This window comes from Scyliorhinus canicula, chromosome 12 (assembly GCF_902713615.1).
Source record: "Scyliorhinus canicula chromosome 12, sScyCan1.1, whole genome shotgun sequence".
NCBI classification, from domain to species: domain Eukaryota; kingdom Metazoa; phylum Chordata; class Chondrichthyes; order Carcharhiniformes; family Scyliorhinidae; genus Scyliorhinus; species Scyliorhinus canicula.
Genome location: NC_052157.1, coordinates 98,332,656 through 98,348,119, shown reverse-complemented (window position 1 = coordinate 98,348,119; position 15,464 = coordinate 98,332,656). Strand labels below are relative to the sequence as shown.

General features: G+C 47.7%; 1 protein-coding gene across 2 annotated transcripts in view; it reads left to right on the top strand.

Moving 5' to 3' along the window:
• The window catches only part of rcc1l (RCC1 like), a 242,932-nt gene that overhangs the window by 126,037 nt on the left and 101,431 nt on the right, over positions 1-15,464 (top strand). The gene's annotated exons all lie outside the window — the stretch shown is intronic.

Here is a 15,464-nt window from a genome sequence, read left to right as displayed (position 1 = left end):
GTGCCTTCAGTTGTTGATATCAAGTGGAGTGAATTGAATTAGCTGAAGACTGGCACCTGTTATGCTGGGGCCCTCCGGAGAAGACCGAGATGGATCATCCACTCAGCAACTCTGGCTGAAGATTGTTGCGAATGCTTCAGCCTTGCCTTTAGCGCTGATATGCTGGGATCCTCCATCGTTGAGGATGGGGATATCTGTGGCGCTTCCTCCTCCAATGAATTATCCACCACCATTCACAACTGGATGTGGCAGGAGAGCAGAGCTTAAATCTGATCCATTGGTTTTGGAAATGTTTTATCACTTGCTGCTAATGTTGCCTGGCATGCAAGCTGTCCTGTGTTGTAGCTTTACCAGGTTGGGCACCTCCTTTATTGCTATGCCTGATGTTGCTCCTGGCATGGCCTCTGCACCGTTTATTGAACCAGTGTTGATCCCCTGGCTTGGTAGTAATGGTAGTGGGGGATATGCTGGGACATGAGGTTACAAATTGTGACTGAGTACAATTCTGCTGCTGATTGACCACAGTTCCTCACAGTTACCTGGCTGCCTTTTTAAAGTTGTTTGATCTATTCGAAGTCTATCACATTTATCATGGTGGCAGTGGGACACAGCCTGATGGAGGGCATCCTCAAAGGGAAGATGGGACTTTGCCTCCTCAAGATGGTCGCCCCTACCGATACTGTCATAGACAGATGCACCTGCAGCAGCAGGCAGGTTGTTGAGGATGAGGTCAGGTATGTTTTTCCCCCTTGTTAGTTCCCTACCACAGACCCAGTCTCGCAGCTCTGTCCTTCAGGACTAAATTCAGAAAATGCTGGAAAAATGCAGCAGTTCTGGCAGCATCTGATAAGAAAAACAGAATCTAACGTACCACTTCTTCAGAGTCATTTTGGATTCTGCCAGATCTGTCAATAGTGGTGCTGTCCACTCAATCTAGGTGATGGACCTTGAAGCCATCGTCCCATCCTACCCCAGAGCACAGTGCCACCCTCAATGTTTCCTCCAAGTGGTGTTCAATGTAGAGCAGTATTGATTCATCAGCGCAAGGGTGGTAATTAACAATAGGTTTCCTTGCCCATGTTTGACCTGATGCCACGCAACTTCATGGAGTTTGGAATTGATGTTGAAGCATCTGAGGGCATCTCCCTTCTGACTGTATAGCTACTGTTTGCCACTTTGGTGAGTCTGTTTTGTTGGTGGGATTGACATACCCAAGGATTATGATCGTGGTGTCTGGAATATTGTCTGAAAGGTATAATTTAAGACCATGTCAGGCTGTTGCTTGGCTGACCTGTGGGACGTTTTTTCTCATTTTGGCTGAAACTCCCAGATGTTAGCAAGAAGGGCATTGCTGGGTTGACAGGTTTGGGTTTGCCGTTGTTGTCATTTCTGGTGCCTAAATACTTTTGGATGGTATGTCTTGTTTTATTCCTTTTCTTCTTTAAAGTAGTTTGATAAATTGAATGGTTTGCTGAGCATTTCTGATGGCATTCAAGGACATTACGTGGGTCTGGATCACATGTGGGCTAGACCAAGTAAGGATAGTAGATTTTCTTTGGCAATGCTTTGACAAAGAGTCATCCAGTCTCGACGTCAGAGCTGCTGCAATTATCCAGTATTTTCTGTTTTTGTTGCAATAGATTTTCTTTCCTGAAGTGAACCCAATAAGTTTTAACAAACTCAAGAATTGTTTCCTGGTCATCATTATTGAGATTTATTAATTGAATTTCAATGCTACCGGCTGCTGTGGTGGGAATTGAACCTGTGTCCCCAGAGCATTAACCTGGGCCTTTGGTCCTATTAGTGATTATTCTCTCCTTATCTAAGAAAGAATATACTTGTTGGCAAAGGTTCACCTGATTGCTTTCAGTAGTGTTACGACAACCTGGACGAGTGCGCGGTCAAGTCCAGCCTACAGACCCCAGAGTCCTAACATAAGTTGATTGGTGAGGGAAGGCGGTAGATGTTGTTTACATGGACTTCAGTAAAGCCTTTGGCAAGGTGCCTCATGGCAGACTGGTACAACAGGTGATGTGTCACACGGGATCAGAGGTGAGGTGGTAAGATGGATACATTACTGGCAAGGTCATAAAAATATTGCTCACAATTCTGGCCGCCACACTACCAGAAGGCTCTGGAGAGGGTGCAGAAGAGGTTTACAAGGATGTTGCCTGGTCTGGAGGGTGTTAGCTATGTGGAGAAGCTGAATAGACTCTGACTGTTTTCATTAGAAAGACGGAGGTTGAGGGGTGACTTGATAGAGGTCTACAAGATTGAGAGACATGGATAGAGTGGATGGGCAGACACTCTTTCCCAGGATGGAGGAGTCAGTCACCAGGGGACATAGGTTTAAGGTCTGTGGGGCAAAGTTTAGAGGAGATTTGCAAGGCAGGTTTTTTACGCAGAGGGTGGTGAGTGCCTGGAATGCGTCGCCTGGGGAAGTTGTTGAAGCAGATACATTAACAATGTTCAAAAGAACTCTTGACAAACACATGGGTACGATGGGTATAGAGGGTACAGCACAAGGAAGTGCTGAGGGTTTTGGCAAAGGTTGATATCACGCCCGGTACAGACTTGGAGGGCCGAACGGCCTGTTCCTGTGCTGTATTGTTCTTTGTTCTAAGTGAATTAACCAATAATTTGTTTTCCGAGGATCCTTAACGCTTGACTGCTTCAACGAGTTACAGACTCCAGATTTCTCAATAAAACATTAACAAACTGTTTATTAATAAAAAGGGGAAAAGGTGAATATATATATATAAAGAAAGAACAGGACAATGGTCTATCAGTCCACCTAATTGCCAAACCCTGTCTCACCCTCTACCCAGACACACACAAGTTAGACACAAGGTATGGGTTGGTGGGGCTTAAAAAACAGGGTAAATTTAAGGGTAAATTTGAGATGAGTCTTCACTGCTGTGTTTGCGGCCTCCGGGGAAAAAGATTTATCCGAGGTTCAAGTCGTGCAGTCCCATCGTACGACTATCAGATGGCATTAGGTACAGGTGTTCAGATCAGCATAATTCTTGTTGCAGGCCACCAAATGGTGCTGTACACAGGATGCTCAGATCAGCAGGGCAGCAGGGTAGCATGGTGGTTAGCATAAATGCTTCACAGCTCCAGGGTCCCAGGTTCGATTCCCGGCTGGGTCACTGTCTGTGTGGAGTCTGCACGTCCTCCCCCTGTGTGCGTGGGTTTCCTCCGGGTGCTCCGGTTTCCTCCCACAGTCCAAAGATGTGCGGGTTAGGTGGATTGGCCATGCTAAATTGCCCGTAGTGTCCTAATAAAAGTAAGGTTAAGGGGGGGGGGGGGTTTCGGTTACGGGTATAGGGTGGATACATGGGTTTGAGTAGGGTGATCATGGCTCGGCACAACATTGAGGGCCGAAGGGCCTGTTCTGTGCTGTACTGTTCTATGTTCTATCAATGCACTTTTGCTTTCCTACCACCAGGTGGAGCTTCCGCCTCCCTGCGAGATTAATACAACTTTGACCCTGGAAACAGCAGTTTTTACTGGCCTGATCCTACACAAGATTCTGGCAGTTTTTCCACAAATGCTCCCAACTTGAGCTTCAATTTCAAGCTCTTCCCAGCCCTTCAGATACCAAGTTAAAAGGTTACAGACCTGGTGAATGACTGCTTCTTTCCTTACTTCGGAAGCTTTCCACAAACTTGAGTGCCGTCTGCCTCCTCTGGAAGAGGTCATCAATGGCACTGTCAAGAGGTACTTACTCACAAATAACCTGCTCAATGACTGGTTTGGATTCCACTAGAGTTTTCACAGGTTACAAATATCACCCAGCTGAGAGAAAGAGAGCCACAGGGAGAGAGAGGTTCTTCCAGCTGCAACCTGTCTGAAACCTTCTCTGAACTGAAGATAAAATGGAACTCTCTGGAAGACCCCCATCCTTTCCTGAAAGTTTCTGACTGGCTACACCATTCACAGGCCGCGATAGGTGCTGACTGAGAATCATATATACACTGTTTATCAAAACAACATAATCAGTTCTGCCACAGAACCTAGAAGATGCATCGTGGCCTGGCCCAACAAGGGGTGTTCTAGCTCTGCCTAAAATCTGTAGTTTTAACAGAAATACAAAATGTAGGTAGTTTGGAGTAGCTAATCCGAAGACAGTAGGACAGGGATAAAGAGGTTGGTTTGGGGGGGGGGGGGGGGGGAATAGAGCAGACAAAATGTTTTACAACAATATCCTAACAGTAACAACTGAGTGGAATATGCTTATAATCTGCAGAGTTTGGATATATGAGAGGCAATCCTATTGGAACATAGAGATGTTTGAGGGATCTATGTATGTGGACCCCAAGATCCCTCTGTTCCTGCACACTTCCAAGAATCCTGTCTTTAACCCTGTATTCAGCATTCAAATTCTCTTGCACTCGGAACAGATTTGTGAGAATAACAGATCTTAAAGGGAACAAAATTTGTACTATGTGAGAAAATGATGCTGATGGCAAATGAAGTCTGGTTGAGGCTTTGCCACAGACAATATACCAGGGATCAGTTGGACCCATGATTTAATTTAAATTCAAACCAAGGAAGTCAACTCTGGTCAAGGCATTGCAATGGAGAGTAAACCAGGAAATGGCTCCTCAATCTTTTTTGTAAGTTGGAAAAGCTGAAATGTTTTTTCTGTTTACAAAGGAGAGACTTGTCTGTGTGAATATATGTAGCTTCTAGCATGCGTAAGTGAACCACACTGCACGTTTGTCTGATAATCCTAAATTGGATGTTAGGGTAATTCTTGGCACAGTTGGGATTGTTTCGTAAGTGTTGTCCAAAATATGGAATCAGATCTAATGCTGTTTTGAGTTTTTCAAGCACGAGTTGGTTGGGTATGGTCAGCACTTTGCCTGTTGCAAATAACTGAAGGGATGTGCTGATACGATCTGTCAGTCATTGGGACGTACAGCCCATATGTCTGGCAGCACACTGGCACTGAAATTCATTCGTCATTCTTGTGATGGGTAAGAACGCAGGAGTGAGTGCTTGCTGAGAAGGGGAGTAATTTTTTAAAAAAAACTTGCTGTTGGGGTTTCCAGCTGAATCCGGTCGGAGTGAGGACAGAGTGACTACTGGGTGAGTAGTAAAGAGGAGGTAGATGTTCTGAGGAAGGATGTGTGAGAAATTTTGAAAAACCTTCGGGTCGACAAGTCCCCTGGGCCAGATGGGATATATCCTAGGATTCTTTGGGAGGCAAGGGATGAGATTGCAGAGCCTTTGGCTTTGATCTATGGGTCCTCACTGTCCACGGGGATAGTGCCAGAGGACTGGAGAGTGGCGAATGTTGTTCCTCTGTTCAAGAAAGGGAATAGGAATGTCCCTGGTAATTATAGTCCGGTTAGTCTGTCTTTGGTGGTCGGTAAGTTAATGGAAAAAGTCCTGAAGGATAGGATTTATGACCATTTGGAAAGATGCAGCTTAATCCAGGATAGTAACATGGATTCGTGAAGGGTAAGTCTTGCCTTACAAATTTGATTGAATTCTTTGAGGAGGTTACTAGGTGTGTAGATGAAGGTAGAGCAGTTGATGTCGTATACATGGATTTTAGTAAGGCATTTGATAAGGTTCCCCATGGACGGCTCATGAAGAAAGTAAGGAGGTGTGGGATAGAGGGAAATTAGGCCAATTGGATAAGTAACTGGCTATCACATAGAAGACAGCGGGTGGTGGTGGATGGAAAATTTTCAGACTGGAGACAAGTTACCAGCGGTGTACCACAGGGATCAGTGCTGGGTCCTCTGCTATTTGTGATTTTTATCAATGATTTGGATGATGGAGTTGAAGGTTGGGTTAGTAAATTTGCTGATGACACCAAGATTGGTGGAGTAGTGGATGAGGTGGAGGGCTGTTGTAGGCTGCAAAGAGACATTGATAGGATGCAGAGCTGAGCCGAAAAATGGCAGATGGAGTTTAACCCTGATAAGTGCGAGGTGATTCATTTTGGTAGGAAAAATTTGAATGTGGATTACAGGGTCAACGGCAGGGTTCTGAGGAATGTGGAGGAACAGAGAGATCTTGGGGTTCATGTCTACAGATCTCTGAAGGTTGCCACTCAAGTGGATAGAGCCGTGAAGAAGGCCTATAGTGTGTTAGCGTTTATGAACAGGAGGCTTGAGTTGAAGAGCCGTGGGGTTATGCTGCAACTGTACATGACCCTGGTGAGACCACATTTGGAGTATTGTGTGCAGTTCTGGTCACCTCACTCTAGGAAGGATATGGAAGCATTGGAAAGGGTGCAAAGGAGATTTGCCAGGATGCTGCCTGGTTTGCAGGATAGGACTTATGAGGAAAGGTTGAATGATCTCGGGCTTTTCTCTTTGGAATGGAGGAGGATGAGAGATGACTTAATTGAGGTTTATAAGATGATGAGGGGGATAGATAGAGTGGACGTTTAGAGACTATTTACTCGGCTGGACGAAGCTGTTACAAGGGGGGCATATCTATAAGGTTCAGGGTGGGAGATATAGGAGGGATATCCGAGGTAGGTTCTTTACTCAGAGAGTGGTTAGGGTGTGAAATGGACTGCCTGTTGTGATAGTGGAGTCAGACACTTTCGGCACTTTCAAGCGGTTATTGGATAGGCATATGGAGCACACCAGAATGACGGGGAGTGGGATAGCTTGATCTTGGTTCGGACAAAGCTCAGCACAACATCGAGGGCCGAAGGGCCTGATCTGTGCTGTACTGTTCTATGTTCTAATGCACGTTACAACAGGACTTGAGAGGATGCAGAACAAGGCTGAGAAGTGGCAGATGGAATTCAACCAAGATAAATGTGAAGTGATTCATTTTGTAAGGTCGAATTAGAATGCTGAATACAGGGTTAAAGACAGGATTCTTGGAAGTGTGGAGGAAGAGGGTTCTTGGGGTCCACATACATAGATCCCTCAAAGTTGCCACCCAGGTTGCTAGGGTTGTTATGAAGGCGTATGGTGTGTTGGCTTTCATTAACAGGGGGATTGAGTTGAAGAGGCGCAAAGGTTTGCTGCAGCTTTATAAAACCCTGGTTTGACCACACTTGGAATATTGTGTCCAGTTCTGGTCGCCTCATTAAGGATGTGGATGGTTTGGAGAGGGTGCAGAGGAGATTTACCAGGATGCTGCCTGGACTGGAGGGCATGCCTTATGAAGAAAGGTTGAGTGAGCTAGGGCTTTTCTCAGTGGAGCGAAGAAGGAAGGGAGGTGAATTGATAGAGGTGTACAAGGTGATGAGAGGCATGGATAGAGTGGATAGACTTTTCCCCAGGGTGGAAATGGCTGTCACGAGGGGACATAATAGGTAGGTTCTTTTACACAGTGGCGGGTGCGTGGAATGCATTGCCAGCGGAGGGGGTGGAGTCAGAGTCATTTGGGACATTTAAGCGACTCTTGGACAGGCACATGGACAGCAGTAAATTGAAGGGGTGTAGGTTAAGTTGATCTTAGATTAGGATAAATGGTTGGCACAACATCGTGGGCCGGAGTGCCTGTACTGTTCTATGTTCGCATGTCTTTTTGGTTTGACGACAGTATCTTGTTAGTGGAGAACCCGACTCATGCAGTTACTGCATAGTAACGGCGTGAATGGGTAGCTTTCTGAGAGCAGTTAAGGTCAAACCCCCCCGTTAACAGGTTAATCTTGTATCGTGTGTGGATTTTGTGTTAAGAATTACACAATTTAAGATTTATCATTCAGACTCTATGCAGTTCACAATGCAGCTCTAGTTAGAAGTTAGTTAGAAGCTGCAGAGATGGTGATCTCTACCAACTAGTAGACGGGTGGCAGATACGTTTGAATGCCACCACACGGAGGTTCCCCTCCAAGCCACCCGCTATCCTTTTTATTAACAAACATATTATTGAGACATTTATGGTTTTATAATAATAAAATATACAAATACACAAGCAAACATAGTTCAGTGCAAAACACATGCCTCCATCTCCCACTGTTCACACCTAACTGTTCCCACCTCACTCCCTCCTACCCCCTAAACCCCCCCCCCCCCCCCCCCACCCCCCCATTGAACCTGCGAACAGTTTAGTTTTCTCCAAAGAAGTCGACAAACCCAGCCATGTCGCCAACCCGTGCCTCTGATTTCGGGGGCTTCAGGTCCCTCCACGCTAGTAATATCCGTATCCAGGCTACCAAGGCGGCAAAGGCCAAAACGTCAGCCTCTTTTGCCCCCTGAACTCACAAGTCTTCCGACACTCCAAAAATCGCCACCTCTGGACTCGGCGCCACCCTCGTTTATAGTACCCGTGGACATGACATCTGCAAATCCCTGCCAGAATCCCCTAAGCATCGGGCATGCCCAAAACATGTGGACATGGTTTGTGGGCCCTCCTGCACACATCACACACCTGTCCTCCACCCCATAAAACCTGCTCATCTGGTCCACCGTCATGTGTGCCCGATGAACCACCTTCAAATGTATCAGGCTGAGCCTGGCACATGATGAGGTCGCGTTGACTCTGCTCAGAGCATTCTCCCACAGACCCGCCACTAACTCCTTTCCCAACTCATTTTCCCATTTACGTTTTATCTCACCTATCTGGGTTTCCTCCCACTCCATAAGTTCCTTGTAGATTTCTGATACCTTCCCCTGTCCGAGTCTCGTTCTAGAAACTACCTTATCCTGTGGTTCATTACCAAGTCCCAAATCCAATATTTGTCCCCTCTGGTCGGACAATCTACATACTGTGTTAGAAAAGCTTCCTGGACACACTGCACAAACACCACCCCATCCAAACTATTTGATCTAAAGAGTTTCCACTCAATGTTTGGGAAGACTACTACCCTGTGACTTCTACACCTTTCCAAAATCTGTTTCCCAATCTGTTCCTCCACATCTCTGCTGCTATTGGGGGGCCTATAGAAAACTCCCAACAAGGTGACTGCTCCTTTCCTATTTCTGACTTCAACCCATACTACCTCAGTAGGCAGATCCTCCTTGAACTGCCTTTCTGAAGCTGTTATACTATCTCTAATTAACAATGTCACCGCCCCACCTCTTTTACCTTGTTTAATCTTGTTGAAACATCTATAACCAGGGACCTCTAACAACCATTTCTGCCCCTCTTCTATCCAAGTTTCCGTGATGGCCACTACATCGTAGTCCCAAGTACTGATCCATGCCTTAAGTTCACCCACCTTATTCCTGATGCTTCTTGCATTGAAGTATACACACTTCAACCCATCTCCTTGCCTGCAAGTACTCTCCTTTGTCAGTGTTACCTTCCCCCCCGCCTCACTACACGCTTTGGCGTCCTGAATATCGGCTTCCTTAGTTGCTGGAATACAAATCCGGTTCCCATTCCCCAGCCAAATTAGTTTAAACCCTCCCAAAGACTACTAGAAAACTTCCTTCCCAGGATATTGGTGCCCCTCTGGTTCAGATGCAATTCGTCCTGCTTGTACAGGTCCCACCTTCCCCAGAATGCGCTCCAATTATCCAAATACCTGAAGCCCTCCCTGCTACACCATTCCTGCAGCCACGTGTTCAACTGCACTCTCTCCCTATTCCAAGCCTCGCTATCACGTGGCACCGGCAACAAACCAGAGATGACAACTCTGTCTGTCCTGGCCTTTAACTTCCAGCCTAACTCCCTAAACTTGTTTGTTACCTCCACACCCCTTTTCCTACCTACGTCGTTGGTACCAATGTGCACCACGACTTCTGGTTGCTCACCCTCCCCCTTCAGGATCCTGAAGACACGATCCGAGACATCCCTGGCACCCGGGAGGCAACATACCTTCCGGGAGTCTCGCTCGCGACCACAGAATCTCCATTCTATTGCCCTAACCATTGAATCTCCTATTACTATTGCTTTTCTATTCTCCCCCCTTCCTTTCTGAGCCCCAGAGCCAGACTCAGTGCCAGAGACCGGGCCGCTAGGGCCTTCCCCCGGTAGGTCGTCCCCCCCCCCCCCCCCCCCCTCCCCCCCCCAACAGCATCCAAAACGCTGTTTTGAAGGGAACGGCCACGAGGGATCCCTGCACTGTCTGCCTGTTCATTTTCTTTCCCCTGACTGCAACCCAGCTACTCTTGTCCAGTACCTTGGGTGTGGCTACCTCCCTGTAACTCTTCTCGATAACCCCCTCTGCCTCCCGGATGATCCGAAGTTCATCCAGCTCCAGTTCCTCTGAGGAGCTGGAGTTGGTTGCACTTCCCGCAGGTATAGTCAGCGGACACCGGTGATATCCCTCACCACCCACATCCTACAGGAGGAGCATGCTACTGCCCAAGCCTCCATCCCCTCTTACTTTACAGAATATAGCTGCCCTGTGGACCAATTGGACCTCCGCCCTCCGACTCTGCTCCCAGTCAGCTGCACTCTGTAAACCCCTGGCTCCCTTCTCGCTCTTTGCAGAAATGAAATGAAAGGAGCACCTTGCTCGCTCCTCACCTAACTCCCTCAGTCACCAAACTCTCACTATAGCACTCAAATGCACCAAATTCAGCACTCCCTCAGTCACCAAACTCTCACTATAGCACTCAAATGCACCTAGGTCAGCACTCCAGTGCAAACAAAGTCTGCACTGTAGCTGGATCCTTTTTATACTGTGACTGATTTTTTTCACTTTGAACAGGGCTTTGCTGGCGGGGATGGTGGATGCTGAGTACTCGAGAGCCAACATCGAGGGCCAAAGGGCCTGTTCTGTACTGTACTGTTCTATGTTGTTCTGTGTTGTTCCCCCGTATCACTTATCTCCAAATAATTCTGGATGGCTTCCCTCACCCGCCCGCAGAACCCCTCATCCGGAAGCAGTCCTACATCCAATCTCCATTGGGGCGCTGACCAACCTCCTTGCTCACCAGTAAATCCACCCAGTGTGGGGCATGGTCCAACACAACACTCGCCGAGTACTCAGCATCCACCACTCCCGCCAGCAAAGCCCTGTTCAAAATGAAAAAAATCAATCCGGGAGTACACTTTGTGAACATAAGAAATAAAAGAAAACTCCTTTGCTCTTGGCAGTCTGTACCTCCACGGATCTTGCCCCCACCCCCATCTGTTCCATAAACCCCGTGGGCAACGTGGTAACATAGTGGTTAGCACAGTTGCTTTACAGCTCCAGGGTCCCAGGTCGATTCCCGGCAGGGTCACTGTCTGTGCGGAGTTTGCACGTTCTCCCCGTGTCTGCTTGTGTTTCCTCCGGGTGCTCTGGTTTCCTCCCACAGTCCAAACATGTGCGGGTTGGGTGGATTTTCCATGCTGAATTGCCCTTCGTGTTCAAAAAATGTTAAGTTGGGACTACGGGGATAGAGAAGATACGTGGGCTTCAGCAGGGTGCTCTTTGTAAGGGCCAGTGCAGTCTCATTGGGCCGAATGGCCTCTTTCTGCGCTGTAAATCCTATTACGCTATGATGCTCTTTTGCTGAGGCTGGCACCCTCCCTGTCCTTGAACTTGACCGATCCAACCTCAGATTGATGACCGTATTAAAGGCCGCCCCCCCCCCCCCCCCCCCCCCCCCCCCCTCCTCCCATGATCAACTTATGTGAGTCCAGGTCCGGAGTTTTCCCCAACACCCACCTCATAAACTCCGCGTCATCCCAGTTTGGTGCGTAACTATTCACTGATACCACCGGCATCCCCTCCAGCTCCCCACTCACCATGATATACCTAACCTCTGAATCCGCCACTATGTTCCCTACCCCAAATGACACCCGCTTATTGATCAAGATTGCAACCCCCCTAGTTTTAGAATCTCGCCCTGAATGAAATACCTGCCCGACCCACCCATTCCTCAGCGCAGTCTGATCCACTACCCTCAGTTGTGTCTCCTGTAGAATTGCCACGTCTACCTTCAACCTCTTCAAACGTGCCAACACGCGAGTCCTCTTGACCGGCCCATTCAGCCCTCTCACGTTCCATGTCATCAGCCTGGTCGCGACCCCCCTCCCCCCAGGTGCTGATCAGCCATCACGCTTCTTAGGCCAGCCTCCAGCTCGCGTCCCGTGCCTCCTCGGACGCCCACTGTCATCGACGTCCAATTTGTGTCCCAGCGCCAGTCCCTCCCCGTCAGCAGAACAATCTGCCCCCCCCCCCCCCCCCCCCCCCCCCCCCCCCCCCCCCCCCCCCACCACCACCACCAACGAAACGAAAATCCCAATCCCCCATATGAAACTGGACACCTGCCCACCTCCCCACTGCACTTCCATGATCTAGCCCACCCAGCTAGCCTGGTAGCTTGTTAGCCCATGGCACCAAGCATCCTACCCTCCCACCAATCTCCCCCAACCCACTCGAACATACAAAACATAACAATCCCCAACAAACACAAAGAAGAAAATTCCACCCACCCCAACAAGAACAAAGTTAACCCGCATACAAAACTGAGCAACGGCCCAAAAATTGGTACGAAGGCACTACATTCACAGTCCAAAAAGAAAATAAATTTAGCAGCATAGACACAGAATTACTCGCCCACAAGTTCAGTATCCTCCATCACCTGTCATCATCCGGCAATCCAAAATAAAGTTCTTGACCCTCGTTGCACTGGTGTGCTGAACTTGGTGCATTTGATTGCTGTAGTGAGAGTTTGGTGACTGAGGGAGTATAAGGGTTCATTTTTATCTAAAGTTTAGTCTATCTTTTATTTAGTTAATTAACTTAAAAGTTGCGGTTTGGTTTAGAAGAAGGTGAATTTTCAATCAGCTTTAAACACAGGTTCTACTTGTAGGTACTTGCAGCTGGAGCTTGTTAATTAGTTAATTAGATTAGGCCAGTTTTCAGAGGCTAGATTCACAGTATAAAAAGGATCCAGCTACAGTGCAGACTTTGCTTGCACTGGAGTGCTGACCTAGGTGCATTTGAGTGCTATAGTGAGAGTTTGGTGACTGAGGGAGTGCTGAATTTGGTGCATTTGAGTGCTATAGTGAGAGTTTGGTGACTGAGGGAGTTAGGTGAGGAGCGACCAAGGCTCTGGGGCTCAGAAAGGGGGGGGGGGGGGGGGGGGGGAATAGAAAAGCAATAGTAATAGGCGATTCAATGGTTAGGGGAATGGATAGGAGATTCTGTGGTCGTGAGCGAGACTCCCGGAAGGTATGTTGCCTCCCGGGTGCCAGGGCCAGGGATGTCTCGGATCGTGTCTCCAGGATCCTGAAGGGGGACGGTGAGCAGCCAGAAGTCGTGGTGCACATTGGTACCAACGACGTAGGTAGGAAAAGGGGTGTGGAGGTAACAAACAAGTTTAGGGAGTTAGGCTGGAAGTTAAAGGCCAGGACAGACAGAGTTGTCATCTCTGGTTTGTTGCCGGTGCCACATGATAGCGAGGCTTGGAATAGGGAGGGAGTGCAGTTGAACACGTGGCTGCAGGAATGGTGTAACAGGGAGGGCTTCAGGTATGTGGATAATTGGAGCGCATTCTGGGGAAGGTGGGACCTGTACAAGCAGCACGGATTGCATCTGAACCAGAGGGGCACCAATATCCTGGGAGGGAAGATTTCTAATAGTCTTCGAGAGGGTTTAAACTAATTTGGCTGGGGAATGGGAACCGGATTTGTATTCCAGCAACTAAGGAAGCCGATATTCAGGACGCCAAAGCGCGTAGTGTAGGAAGGTAACACTGACAAAGGAGAGTACTTGCAGGCAAGGCGATGGGTTGAAGTGTGTATACTTCAATGCAAGAAGCATCAGGAATAAGGTGGGTGAACTTAAGGCATGCATCCGTACTTGGGACTACGATGTGGTGGCCATCACGGAAACTTGGATAGAAGAGGGGCAGAAATGGTTGTTAGAGGTCCCTGGTTATAGATGTTTCAACAAGATTAAACAAGGTAAAAGAGGTGGGGCGGTGACATTGTTAATTAGAGATAGTATAACAGCTGCAGAAAGGCAGTTCAAGGAGGATCTGCCTACTGAGGTAGTATGGGTTGAAGTCAGAAATAGGAAAGGAGCAGTCACCTTGTTGGGAGTTTTCTATAGGCCCCCCAATAGCAGCAGAGATATGGAGGAACAGATTGGGAAACAGATTTTGGAAAGGTGTAGAAGTCACAGGGTAGTAGTCATGGGTGACTTCATCTTCCCAAACATTGAGTGGAAACTCTTTAGATCAAATAGTTTGGATGGGGTGGTGTTTGTGCAGTGTGTCCAGGAAGCTTTTCTAACACAGTATGTAGATTGTCCGACCAGAGGGGAGGCCATATTGGATTTGGGACTTGGTAATGAACCAGGGCAGGTGATGGATTTGTTAGTAGGGGAGCATTTTGGAGGTAGTGACCACAATTCTGTGACTTTCACTTTAGTAATGGAGAGGGATAGGTGCGTGCAACAGGGCAAGGTTTACAATTGGGGGAAGGGTAAATACAATGCTGTCAGACAGGAATTGAAGTGCATAATTTGGGAACATAGGCTGTCAGGGAAGGACACAAGTGAAATGTGGAACTTGTTCAAGGAACAGGTACTGCGTGTCTTTGATATGTATGTCCCTGTCAGGCAGGGAAGAGATGGTCGAGTGAGGGAACCATGGTTGACAAGAGAGGTTGAATGTCTTGTTAAGAGGAAGAAGGAGATTTATGTAAGGCTGAGGAAACAAGGTTCAGACAGGGTGCTGGAGGGATACAAGATAGCCAGGAGGGAAGTCAAGAAAGGGATTAGGAGAGCTAAGAGAGGGCATGAAAAATCTTTGGCATGTAGGATCAAGGAAAACCCCAAGGCCTTTTACACATATGTAAGAAATTTGAGAATGACTAGAGCGAAGGTAGGTTCGATCAAAGACAGTAGCGGGAGATTGTGTATTGAGTCTGAAGAGATAGGAGAGGTCTTGAACGAGTACTTTTCTTCAGTAATTACAAACGAGAGGGGCCATATTGCTGGAGAGGACAGTGTGAAACAGACTGGTAAGCTCGAGGAGATACTTGTTAGGAAGGAAGATGTGTTGAGCGTTTTGAAAAATTTGAGGACAGACAAGTCCCCCAGGCCTGACGGGATATATCCAAGGATTCTATGGGAAGCAAGAAATGAAATTGCAGAGCCGTTGGCAATCTTTTCGTCCTCACTGTCAACAGGGGTGGTACCAGGGGATTGGAGAGTGGCGAATGTCGCGCCCCTGTTCAAAAAAGGGAATAGGGATAACCCTGGGAATTACAGGCCAGTTAGTCTTACTTCGGTGGTAGGCAAATTAATGCAAAGGGTACTGAGGGATAGGATTTCTGAGCATCTGGAAAGACACTGCTTGATTAGGGATAGTCAGCACGGATTTGTGAGGCGTAGGTCTTGCCTTACAAATCTTATTGAATTCTTTGAGGAGGTGACCAAGCATGTGGATGAAGGTAAAGCTGTGGATGTAGTGTACATGGATTTTAGTAAGGCATTTGATAAGGTTCCCCATGGTAGGCTTATGCAGAAAATAAGGAGGCATGGGATAGTGGGAAATTTGGCCAGTTGGATTACGAATTGGCTAACCGATAGAAGTCAGAGCAAATATTCAGCCTGGAGCCCAGTTACCAGTGGCTTACCG